Raw genomic sequence first — 11,910 nt, 5'->3', positions numbered from 1 at the left:
GAAGAACTGGATTCTGGCTTGCACCAAGGGTATTGATAAGATAATTCTGCATTCTGTGTACTGGCTTAGGGGGTGCTGTCCATGTCCTAACAACCTGCTGATGCAAAGTTGATGGCGTTGAAGTGGTGCAGAAAGGCTAGGAACCCTTGGCATAAGAGAGGGACTGGTTCTGAGCTGTGGGAGACAAGATGCTGAAATGGATCCTTTTGTGTGTTTCCACCCCACCCACCCCTCAGGACAGACCTCAGGATGGAATCAGGCGACTCCTCCACCCTCAGCCTTGCCACAAAGAGTAAACTGCCATGGAATGTTAATGGAAGGGACAGTGATGGAAGGGGGATCCCCAATCTCTGAGGGGTGAGAGGAGCACTGGGAGCTGGAGGTCTTCACTCCAGAAGTGCACTGGGTAGGGTTAAGTGGAGCCTGGATCTCAGGGAGTCGTCTCACCTTCCAAAATCTCAGGTCATGGATGATTGACAGGTATCCCCCAAATTAAGTCGGTAATCAATCCACTCATGTCCCCCTTTTTTTGTAGACTCAGGAAGGTTGCAAGAGGCCCAAGTAGAACCAGCATGCTAGAGAACCATGGCATACTATGAAATTCCCAGACCCGGGTCAGCTCACAGACCTGGCACCCTTCGAATGGGAAGGCCAGGCATCCTTGAAGAGGGCAGCTGCTATAATATCACATGTGTATTGTGACGTTTTGTTTTTTTTTTGAGACAGAGTCTCACTCTGTTGCCCAGGTTGGAATGCAGTGGTGCAATCTTGGCTCACTGCAACCTCCACCTCTTGGGTTCAAGCGATTCTCCTGCCTCAGCCTCCCGAGTAGCTGGGATTACAGGCACACGCCACTGTGCTGGCTAATTTTTGAATTTTTAGTAGAGATGGGGTTTCACCATGTTGGCCAGGCTGGTCTTGAACTCCTGACCTCCTGTGATCTACCTGCCTCAGCCTCCCAAATGCTGGGATTACAGGCATGGGCCACCATGCCCAGCCTTTCTGTGACTTCTTAACTTTCAAAACTCTGACCCTTGAACCAGGTGGGTGCTCGTGCCTGTAGTCCCAGCTACTCGAGAAGCTATGGTGGGAGGACTGGTTGAGCCCAAGAGTCCGAGGCTGCAATGAGCTATGATCATACCAGTGCACTCCAACCAGGGTGAAAGAGCGAGACCCCATCTCTTAAAAAAGAAAAGGTAGGGTATTTAAGCCTTCTCTCCTTGGAATTAAACTTGGTGCAAAACACACTGGGAAAAAGCAGGCTGGAGCCAAGTCCACTTGCAGCAACATCGTGGAGACGATTCCACGAGGCCAGGCTGCCGAGCTCCCTGGCATCTCCCTAGTGCTTATCCTTCAAATCTGGATATTTATCTCTATCTTCTCTTGCTCTCTTTTCAATAAATCCATATTTCTTGCTTAAACTCACTAAACTCATTTATTTCACCGCAACCAGAGAATCTGGATGATTCTCACTTTCTCCCTTTTTCCGCTCCCAGCAACATAAAGGCAGGTGTGGAGTGGGTGGCCCCACCAGCCCTGGATCCCACTAGGAAGGACACTGAACTCACACAAAACACCCTTTGTAGGATTAGCAACCCCACCACTCCTTAAGCTGGGCTTCAGAATCCACACAAAAAATAAGCAAAGGCATAATTTTGTGGGCAGTTAGAAATCCTATGGAGTGAGTGGAAACAGACATCCTGCATGGGGCTCCCTCCTCGTCCCTCCCAGTCACACACACACTCTAACCAGGGTGCCTTACTGTGGCAGATAAGAATAAAAGCCCCTTTCAAGACATGTGGTGCCTGTGTGCAGAAGGTCTGAGATCTCTGTCTGGGCTGGGAGAACTGTGCCAGGTGCCAAGAGCCTTGCCGTGGCTTGCTTGTCTTGGTCCTCAGAAATGCACTGAGAATGGAGGAAGCGGTTGAGGAAGGGTCTTTCAAGTCCTTTGGATTTTCTCCTTAGCATCTGGTATCTCCCAGGCCTGAGGCTGGAAGGATTTGTGATATTTTTCCCATTCCATGGGTTGATTTTTCACTTTCTTGATAGCATACTTCGAAGCACAAGAGATTTTCATTTTGATGAAGTCTGATTTTTTTTCCTTGTTTGCTTATTCTCCAGGTGTATCTAAGAAATCATTGCCTAATCCAAGATTAAGAAAACTTATACCTATGTTTTCTTCTAAAAGCATTAGAGCTTTAGCTCTTACATTTAGGTCTTCGATTCATTTTTAGTTAATTTTTCTATATGGTATGAGGTAGAGGCCCAAACGTATTCTGCATATGGCTATCCAGTGGTCCCAGCACCATTTTTTGTAAAGATTACTCTTTCCCCTGTTGAATGGTCCATACATGTCTGGGCTCTCAATTCTATTCTATTAATCTATATGTCTATCCTTATGCCATACATTGATTGACTTTTGGATGTTAAACCAACCTTGAATTCCTGGGATAAACCTTGGTTACCATGTTTTATTGTTTTTATACATTCTTGAACTCAATGGCTAAAATTTTTAAAATAATTTTTGCATCTATGCTCATGATAAATATTGGTGTGTAATTTTCTTATTTTTATTTTTATTTATTTTATTTTTTTTTATTTTATTTATTTTATTTTATTTTATTTTATTTTATTTTATTTTATTTTTTGAGATGGAGTCTCACTCTGTCACCCAGGCTGGAGTGCAGTGGTGTGATCTTGGCTCACTGCAAGCTCCACCTCCCAGGTTCAGGCCATTCTCCTGCCTCAGCCTCTGGAGTAGCTGGGACTACAGGCATCTGCCACCACACCTGGCTAATTTTTCGTATTTTTAGTAGAGACGGGGTTTCACCATGTTAGCCAGGACAGTCTCGATCTCCTGACCCAGTGATCCACCCACCTCAGCCTCCCAAAGTGCTGGGATTACAGGCATGAGCCACCTCGCCCAGACTTTATTTATTTTTTGAGACAGGGTTTTGCTCTGTCACCCAAGCTGGAATGCAGTGGTGTGATCACAACTCACTGCAGCCTCAACCTCCCAGGCTCAAGTGATCCTTCCACCTCAGCCTCCCCAGCAGCTGAAACTACAGAAATATGCCACCATGCCCAGCTGATTTTTTAAAATGTTAGTACAGATGAGGTCTTGCTATGTTGCTCAGGCTGGTCTCAAATTCCTGGACTCAAGTGATCTTCCTGCCCTGGCCTCCCAAAGTGGTGGGATTACAGGCATGAGCCATGGTGTCCAGCCTATAATTTTCTTTTCAAACAATGTCTCTGATTTTGGTGTCAGGGTAATACCAGCCTCATGGAATAAATTGAGAAGTGTTCCCACCTCTTCAGTTTTCTGGGAAATTTTGTGGAGAATTGGCATTATTTCTTCCTTAAATGTTTGATGCAATTCCCCAGTAAAACCATCTAGGCCTTGAATTTTCTTTGTGGAACATTTTATCCAGATATTTGCTTTTAAAAATAAATAAAAATAGATATAGAGCTATTTTCATTACATACTCTTCTTGATGCAACTTTGGTAGTTTGTGCATTTTATGTTTTTGTGATGGGGTACAATGAGTTTCTTGGATCTATGGACTTATTCATCAAATTCAGAAACTTTTCAGCCATTATTTCATCAAATATTTTTTCTGTTACCTCCTTTTTCTCCTCTTCTACAAGGACTCTGATTACATATATTTAGGGTACCTGTCCCACAGATCACTGATTTTTTTTTCATTTTTAAGTTCCTTTTTATTTCTGTTTTTCATTTTGGATAGTTTCTCCTGCTGTGTCTTTAAGTTTACTAATATTTTCTTCTGTATCGTCTAATCTGCTGTTAACCCCACCCAGTGTTGTTTAATTCCAGATATTGCTTTCATCTCTAGATGTTCAATTTTGAACTTTATTATCTTCCATGTTTCTACATAACCTTTTGAACATATGGAATATAGTACAATAACTGAATAACTGTCCTTTTTTTTTTTTTTTTTTTTTTGAGATGGTGTCTCGCTCTCTTGCCAGGCTGGAGTGCAGTAGTGCGATCTTAGCTCACTGCAACCTCCGCCTCCCAGGTTCAAGAGATTCTCCTGCTTCAGCCTCCTGAGTAGCTGGGACTACAGGTGCGTGCCACCATGCCTGGCTAATTTTTGTACAGTTAGGAGAGATGGGGTTTCGCCATATTGGCCGAGCTGGTCTCGAACTCCTGACCTCGTGATCTGCCCACTCCGGCGTCCCAAAGTGCTGGGATTACAGGCGTGAGCCACTGTGCCTGGCCGATAACTGTCCTTTAAAAAATTATTTTCAACTTTTATTTTGGGTTCAGGGGTACATGTGCAGGTTTGTTACATAGGTAAACTCGTGTCATAGGGACTTGTACAGATTATTTCATCACCCAAGTACTAAGCCAGGTACCCAACAGTTATTTTTTCTGATCCTCTCCCTCCTCCCATCTTCTATCCTCAAGTAGGCCCCAGTATCTGTTATTCCCCTCTTTGTGTCCATATCTTCTTTTTTTTTTTTTTGAGATGGAGTCCCACTCTGTTCAAGGCTGGAGTGCAGTGGCACAATCTCAGTTCACTGCAGTCTCTGCCTCCCGGGTTCAAGTGATTCTCCTGCCTCAGCCTCCTGAGTAGCTGGGATTACAGGTGCACGCCACCACACCTGGCTAATTTTTGTATTTTTAGTAGAGACAGGGTTTCACCATGTTGGCCAGGCTGGTCTTGAACTCTTGACCTCATGATCTGCCCGCCTTGGCCTCCCAAAGTGCTGGGATTGCAGGCATGAGCCACCGCGCCCGGCCCCATGTGCTCTTATCCACAGCAACTGTCTTCACGCCTCTGTCTGCACTATTCTCCTCTCTGCACAGATGCTGAGTTGCCTTTGACCCTATCCCACTTGGAGTCGTTTCCTCCCATGCACGCGCTGACCGACACTCAGCTGATGTGGAGGGGGAACCTGTGTAGCGCTCCAGGGCTCTCCTTTCTCTAGTCCTCTGTCCTGCTCACTCCAGTCCCTTAGTTCTCCCTAGACACTCAGCTGTTTCCTCAACCCAGGAAGTTCACTGGGCTCCGTCTGGGATCCCCGTTCCTGCTCTGTGGTCTGGACATTCTCTCAAGGCAGTAAACCGGGCCAGTCATCGGCTCGCCTCATTTTTTCCCGTCTCTTGGGGATTGCTGTCCTTCACCGCCTGGTGTACAGTGTCTTGAAAACAATTGCTTCATATATTTTGTGTTAGTTTTGGGTTGTTTCAGAGAGGAGGCAGGAGAGTAAATGGGTCCTTGTTACTCCCTCTTGGCCAAAAGCAGAAGTCAAAGTGAGTGAATTTTGAAAGCTGTTTCAAAACTTCATTCCCTCTATCTCATTAGCCTCTGACATTTCTCTGAATTGCCAGGAAGAGGCTGTATGGGGGATAAAGTGAAAAATTGGGGGGATGGGATGTTTACCAGCTGGCTTTCTCCAAAACCGCCCTGTCCTTATAACATAGCCCTGGTCAGGAAGGGCCCAGGAAGGGCCCAGACATTCCAGTCCCAGGTGTTGGGGGACCACAAAAACTTATGTGCATCCCAATTCCGGACCTGCCTCTGTGCCCAGGGCCAGGCTCCAAGCAGCAACTCTCTGGCTCAGCTGGGCCTGACTCTGGACTCCAGGGCTAGAGGCAGTGACCAGCAGAGACCAGGACAAAGACTTCCTAGCAGGAGAAGGCGATCTGGTCTCTTAAAGCTGCCTCCTTTGAAATGCAGAACCTGACTGGAATAGACATTGACCCCTTGGAGCCAGATGGAGAGAACGCTGTCCTGAATGTGAGGGAGTGTGAGGTGTGGGGGAAGATCTGAGCCCTTGAGCACATGGCCTGGCTCAGGGACACCAGGGCTCTCTGGACATCTAGCGCTGCTCCCATCCCTCTCTGGACTCCAGCAACACTGACAATCTGGACATATGTACATACTGGGTTCTAAGGGTATATGACCACATGATATTCTCCAAACATTAATACTTTTAATTCTCTGATAATTGTTCTCCAAACATTAATCACAGTAGTAATAATAGAGGTGCTTCATAGAGCTTTTTCTTTTTAATGGCACAAAATAAGTTTTATGTGTGTACATGGTAAAACACACATAACATAAAATTTACCATCATAACCATTTTAAACTGTGCAATCCAGTGGCATTAAGCATATTTACAATGTTATGCAACCATCATCGCTGTCTGGTTATAGAACATTTCATCACCCCAAACCAAAACCCGGTACCCAGGAAGCAATCACTCCCTATTCCCCTCCTCCAAGCTCTGGGCAACCACTCATCTGCTCCCCTCTGTAGGGATTGGTCCATTCTGGAGATTTCACATCAACGGAGTCATATGTTGGTCCTTTTGCATCTGGCTTCTTTCACTTAGCATGTTTTCTAGGCTTAACCATGTTGTAGCATGCACCAGTGCTTCCTTTTGGCGCTGAATACTCTTCCATTGTATGAACATAGCACGTTTTGTTGATCTGTTTATCTGTTCATGGAAACTTGGGTTGTTTCTACCTTTTGGCTATTGTGGACAGAGCTGCTATGAACATTAACTCCAAATTTCTGTTTGAACACCTGTTTTCAATTCTCCGGGGTATGTGCCTAGGAGTAGAATTACTAGATCCTATGGTAATTCTGTGTTTAACCTTACTGAGGAACCTCCACACTCTTTTCCAAAGTGGCAGTACCATCTTACATTCCCACCAACATTGCATGAGTGTTCCAATTTCTCCACGTCGTCACCAGCCCTTGTGATTTTCCATTTTACAAATGATGGCCCGGACTAGTGGATATGAAGTGATATCTCACTGTATGTATGGTTTTTTAAAAACAGCTTTGGCTGGGCCGGTGGCTCACGCCTGTAATCCCAGCAGTTTGGGAGGCCGAGGCAGGTGGATCACGAGGTCAGGAGTTTGAGACCAGCCTGACCAACATGGTGAAACCCCATCTCTACAAAAAATACAAAAATTAACTGGCCATGGTGGCGTGTGCCTGTAATCCTAGCTACTCATGAGGCTGAGGCAGGAGAATCGCTTGAACCCAGGAGGTGGAGGTTGCAGTGAGCCGAGATCGCGCCACTGCACTCCAGTCTGGATGACAGAGTGAGACTCCATCTAAATAAAAAACAAAAACAAAAACAAAAAAAACCCCAGCTTTATGGAGATATAGTTCACATACTGTACAACTCATCCATGTAAAGTGTACAGTTCAATGGTTTTTTAATATATTCACAGATATATTAAAATAAGCAACCAGTACCACAGTCCATTTTAGAACATTTTCATCACCCCAAAAAGGAACCGTGTATACTATACCCATCACTTCTCCACTCCCCAGACCTGTTCCCCAAGCCCTAGGCAACCACTAACCAACTATCTCTGTAGATTCCCTTGTTCTGGATCACGCATATGAATGGAATCAGGTAATATGTGGTCTTTGGTGACTGACTTCTGTCACTTAATCTGTTTTCAAGATCCCTGCATGTTGTAGCATTTATCAGCACCTCACTCTTTGTTATGGCAGAACAGTATTCCATTATATGCATACACCACATTTAGTTAATCTACTCATGCGCTGATGAACCGTGGGGCTGTTTCTTCCCTTGTCTATTAGGAATAATGCTCATTTCTCTTGGGTATATATGGAATTGCTGGGTCACATTGTAACTCTACATTTAATCGTTTGAGGGACTGCCAGACGGTCTCATAGCAGCTGCACCATCTTACATTCTCACCAGCCGTGTGTGAGGGTTGATTTTTCCACATCCTCACCCACGCTTATTTTATTTTTCCCATCCTATGATTACCCATGCTAGTGGGTGTTAAGTGGCATCTCACTGTACTTTTAATTTGCATTTCCTTTATGACTAATGACAGTGAGCATCTTTTCTTGCTTTCTTTTTTTTTTGAGACGGAGTTTCACTCTTGTTGCCCAGGCTGGAGTGCAATGGCGCCATCTTAGCTCACTGCAACCTCTGCCTCCCAGGTTCAAGCGATTCTCCAGCCTCAGCCTCCTGAGTAGCTGGATTACAGGCGCCTGCCACCATGCCTGGCTAATTTTTTCTTTTTTTAGTAGAGACGGGGTTTCACCATGTTGGCCAGGCTGGTCTCAAACTCCTGACCTCAGGTGATCCACCCACCTCTGCCTCCCAAAGTGCTGGGATTACAGGCGTGAGCCACCGCGCCTGGCCAACAGTGAGCATCTCTTCATGTGCTCGTTGGTCATGACACATCTTTGGGGAAATGTCAAGTCCTTTTTCCATTTTAAAACTGGGTTGTGGCCTTTCATTTTTGAATTGTAGGAGTTTTTTTAATATGTTCTGGATTGTAGACCTTTGTCAGATACATGATTTTCTCCCATCCTATGGGTTGTCTTTTCATTCTCTTGACAGTGTCTTTTGATGCACGTTTTGAATTTTAATGAAGTCCAATTTATTTTTCATAGAGCCTCTTGTATAGTTTTAAAACTTATAGTGCTTATAAGATAGTACAAATATAGATACAAAGAATAATCTAATGAAACCACATGTATCCACTACTAAGATTTCACATAATCATTTGACTTCAGACTTTCAGCGACTGAGGTTTTAGGTGTGGGCAGGTATTATTTCTGCAACTGGGTTTTGTAGGTTCTCTGTGAGGTTCATCTTTGGCTCCCTAATATTTAAGTCGACACTCCTTCTGCTCCCTGAAGAGACTCCCTCCTCCTCTTGCTCTTCGGGGCTCTCACTCTATCTGTTGCCTGCTGTCTCCGGTATCACCAACTTCTCTCTCCAAGTTCTTTCTTAGCAATATTTAAAGCTGATCTCTGTCTTTAAAAAGTTGAGTTCTTCCACACTGTGCCCTCCTCTGGCTGCCATCCTCCAACCAGCATCTATGTCATTAGTGGCACAGATGCTCCTTGAGTGACTAATGATGTCATGTTCTGATAAACCCATTGCAAGTTGAGAATATTCTAGGTCAAAAATGCATTTAATATGCCTAACTTGTGGAACATCATTGCTTAGCCCAGCCTTCCCTTAAATGTGCACAGAGCACTTGCATTAGCCTTACATTTGGGCAGAATCATCTTACACAAAGCCTATTTTAAAGTAAAGTGTTGAATATCTCATGTAATTTATTGAATACTGCACCAAAAGTGAAAAACTGATTGTATTGGCACTTGAAGTACAATTTCTACTGAATGTCATCACTTTCATACCATCATAAAGTTGAACAATGCTAAGTTGAGACTATCTGTACAATTACCCTCAAATATATCTTCGATCACGCACTCTCACCCCCAGGGTGAAAAACCTTCAGGACTTCCTGTTTTCTCTCAACTCCCCTGGGCCTGGGGTAGCAAGGTCTTCTCCCGGGAACACAGTGCTTGTGAGAGTCTGCAGGTGGCTGCAGGACTGGGAAGGCTTCTGTCCTGTTGAAAAATACTAGCACTTAGCACAGTACCTGACACACAGTAAGTACCCAAACTATGAAGATGACGATGACCACAGGCACCCTCACCACCAGCATTGCAGGTTGTGCCAGAAGGGAAAGAGCAATTCTGACAAAGCTCTGGCTATGACGTTCCCTGTGGGCGCCCCTCAAGGTGCCTCCCTGTCACCCCCCCCCCCGCCCACACACACACATACACACACACAACTCGAGAATATCCAGCTATCACCATGCTTCTTAGAGAGGCCCCAGAGGGTCACTCTTTCCAGCAGGGTAAATTGTGGCAGCTCCTGTGGCATGGGAATGAGCACTCCCTGGCACAAAACGCACCCCCCCAAACCCTTCACTTGTTAAACACTGCCCCTTTCTTGCTTCTTAAAGCTTAACCATTTCCTCCTACACCCTACCAGGTTCCCTTCCCACGGTGCCTTCCATTTATAACGTGATTGGGTCCAGGAGGGTCTGGGCACCACGGGACTCCAGGCCCTCTTGGAGGCTCCAGAAGAGTTAAAGGTGCGAAAGGGGAAGGGAGCCCAGGTTCTGCTGGGGACCCAGCCTGACTCCTGGGTCTCTATAGCTTTGCTATCTCAAGGTGGAGGGTGGGGGAGACCCCAGTTTCAGGAGAATTAGGGGAGACCTCAGTTTCAGGGGAATTCGGTGCTGTTTTCCAATCTCCCCAGCTTCTTGTACTCCTGTTAGATCTGGGTGCAATTTCCCAGAGGAGAGTCTGTAATCTAAGACCTGCAAGAGAAAAGGGAAGACAGGCTGGCTGGGGACATCTGCACCTACAGCTCTACAGTCCAGACTCAACCCCCAGAGATGGCTGGCTCACCCCCACTAGGGGGCCACTTTGTGCCAAACCAGAGAAGGAGGGGTGGAGGAGGTGGAGAAGCCAAGAAAAAAAAATCTATCAACTTCGAAAGAGGAAGTAGGTAAGGTCAGCGGTGTGTGGACTGCAGGCTCCCAAGCTGACGGCGCTGGCGCTTCTGAACCCTCTGCCTGCTGGGAGCTGAGCATGGGGCTGATGGCTTGTGTTGGTTGCAAAAGAGAGGAACCAGAGTGCATGGGTGCCACCTTGCTCAGGAATCCTGCGTGACCTCCTTGAAAGTTAAGCTTTTCTCCTGGTGGTTCTTTCCTCTGGCCCACGACCCGGCAAGCTCGCCCAACCTACGATCTGTCCCCAGCTCCCAAACTGCTTTCAAACCCCTCCCCTCTTAGTTTCCAAAAGAGTCGATGCCTGGTTCTCCTTGGCCCCTCTGCCCAGAAAGTTTGGGTTTCCTCTGGCACTTCTCCGGATAAACCCTCCCAGCCTCCATGGTCCTCACACTCACCTTCCCTAAGGGCTGCAGCCGCAGGGCCTGCCCAAGACCCACTACGCCCTGTCTGTCCTCACCTGGAGGCCACACCGCAGTTTCACACCTGGATGTGCAATGGCCCCCTGAGGTTCACCGGTTCCTAAGAGGAACTCGTGATCAGCCTGTAGGGGACAAAACAGTCTACCCAGCCTCTCAGCACAAGACAGGCTCCCCGTCCTCTCCCGCTCGCAGGCATCCAAATTCTGAAGCCTCCACCTCCTGAAAACGTCTCTCCTTTCCGCCTCCCTCTCTCCGGCTGGATGACCTCAAATCTCGTCCTAACTCTCCTCCACTGGCCCCCTCTCCGTCACCTGCTAAGGAAGGGCCACGCTCCTTAAGCTGAGGCGCCAGCTGCTTTACAAGTTTTGAGGGAAAAGAACGGATTTCTCTGGTTAGGCCACTCAGGGCATAAACGACCCAAGGGCCTGGGACACCCTACGACGGGGTTTTCTTTGGAGTCTGGATAGAGCAGAGCGTGCAGTGCTGGTCGTCCCGTTGCGGGCTGGCTCGCCAAAGACGCCCCTTCCTGCCCTCCTCCCTAGGCTCCTGAGAGAGCCCTGGAGAGTTCTGGAAATCCTGCTACCTTTAGGACCTGGGGGATCCGAGTGGGGGGTCACCTTCCCCGCCCCCAGCGAAGTCGGCGCCGGAACTGCCCTAATGGAAACCAGCCGCCGGGCGCTCCGGGAGGGCTCAGGCCGACCCCGGGGGCCATTAGAGGCGCGCCAGGCCGAGGGAGCCCGCGGCAGCTGGAAGGTGAACTTGATATCCCGGCTCCACCGATCCCGCAGCGGCTCGCACCCCATCCCCACTCCGGCCAGACCAAAGTAGAATCCGGGGTGTGCGCGTGATTTCCCAGGGAGGGCGGACTCGGAGCTTTCCCTGTCGCACCCTCCATCGGGGGACCGCCCCCAAGTCCCCGAGAGCCCCCTCGGGCAGGGTCCTTACGGCTCAGAGCATGGGAGGACCTGGCTTGCCTGGTGGAGGCGAGTAGCCGAGGGGTCGGTGGAGCTGCGCCCCAAATGAGTTCCCGGCGCGCGATTCTCCCCCACCCGGACCCTTTGTCCGCCTCCCCCTCCCTAGTCCCGTCCCTTGGCTCAGGGGACCCAGGCCGCGGCGGCGGAGGTGGCAGAGGGCAGA

The sequence above is a fragment of the Nomascus leucogenys genome, chromosome 13 (genome assembly GCF_006542625.1).
Source record: "Nomascus leucogenys isolate Asia chromosome 13, Asia_NLE_v1, whole genome shotgun sequence".
In the NCBI taxonomy this organism is placed as follows: Eukaryota; Metazoa; Chordata; class Mammalia; order Primates; family Hylobatidae; genus Nomascus; species Nomascus leucogenys.
Note: the sequence above shows the minus strand (reverse complement) of the source record.